Source organism: Acanthaster planci, linkage group LG17 (assembly GCF_054643075.1).
Source record: "Acanthaster planci isolate LZ-2023a linkage group LG17, COTS_SCS, whole genome shotgun sequence".
Taxonomy (NCBI): Eukaryota; Metazoa; Echinodermata; class Asteroidea; order Valvatida; family Acanthasteridae; genus Acanthaster; species Acanthaster planci.
In genome coordinates, this window is record NC_141793.1 from 10,204,202 (window position 1) to 10,205,628 (window position 1,427).

Below are 1,427 nucleotides of genomic sequence, written 5' to 3' on the forward strand. Positions count from 1 at the left end.
AACTATAAGGCTTGCTCATTTTTAGCATCGGCCAGTGCGTGCTAGGATGCTGGCGTTAACAAGCGCTAGGGAGCTATTAAGTTCCACTTGACCGTCGAAAAAAAAATGCTCCCGGGATAGGACCAGGATTATTGCTTACCACCTTGCTTATTGAATATAATTGGCACTAAGTAACGGCAACTGGAATAATGAACGGTCGGGTAAAATAAATTTTATACGAAGTGCTTTGTTTATGGCCCACAGACGGGTCCCGGGACAGCTAGTCTGGGGACATCGCGGGTAGGGGTTGATTAATCCCTATTGCGGCGCTATTAGTAAAGCCCACGATAACTCCAACATAAGTTTTAAATGCACAAACCTTAAAAATGCGTTTTTCTCTCTCAGTTATGCTCAATTGTCAAATCAAGGATGTTCACTGCCTATTAATTTCTATTCTAATAAATATTCATCATTCGTTGCTCATACACAGACAGTGGTGCTGTCCCAGTAAGAACACAGAGAAAGGACAAGGTTTGTGCGCAAAAACGCCTCTGATTGTTTGTGGATTTTCCTGGACTCATTCTTCTCTTCTTTGGCGATTTTGTGTTGCTTAATTAAGAGCACCGTTTTCCATGCCTTTAATTGCGCTTCATATGTGTTGTTTTTCTTATTAAGTCTTTATGTGGGGATTTTGTGGACGCCAGTCTTATAATCCCATTATTATTAATTTTTGAACATAAATTTTGTTCTAAATTTTTGAAGTTCCTACTTGGACCCTCTGCACCCTCAAACCATTAAATCTGAAAACGGAAAAGGTAGTGAACTTTGACCCTACTGCAGTTCTCTTTCAGCAACTATAACCGGGAAATGACCTGGTAGTAAAAAACATCCGCCTCGCTGCTCAGAGTTATTTTAGGAATGTGGCTACTTCCACAACAGCATAATCAGATTACGAAATCAGTTAGAACAGACCCGAGGGGTGTTTTAGCTACCATAAAACAGTCGAAAAGGTTCAGGCATGACCGGGAACTGACCTGGAGACATAAATCACCACATGAAGCAACGGTGTTAGTTTGTGGGCGTGGCTGCCCCGAAGGGTTACACGCAACATAAAATAGCCTTTGGCTTTACTATATAGGATTAGAGGCCCAACAGCCTTCAGAAGGTCGTTTATGGGTCACAAGCAGGGCCTAGGAAAGCCAGGCAGCCGTTGGTGTGTACAATCCTTGATGTCTGCCATCTGGAAGATGTTTGTAACATTCCTATGGGAATTGGCCAGACTCCGGCTGGAGTTTTTTCCCGGTTGAGGGAATGCTCCCACGTCTACAGTGACTAAACCATGTTGTTTGGCATTTCTACTTTTACCAATCGATTAACAACCGACGTACACAACTGACATCGTCAGTGACTCTACGCAGTTAACTAAACAAGGATAGTTTTTATCTTGA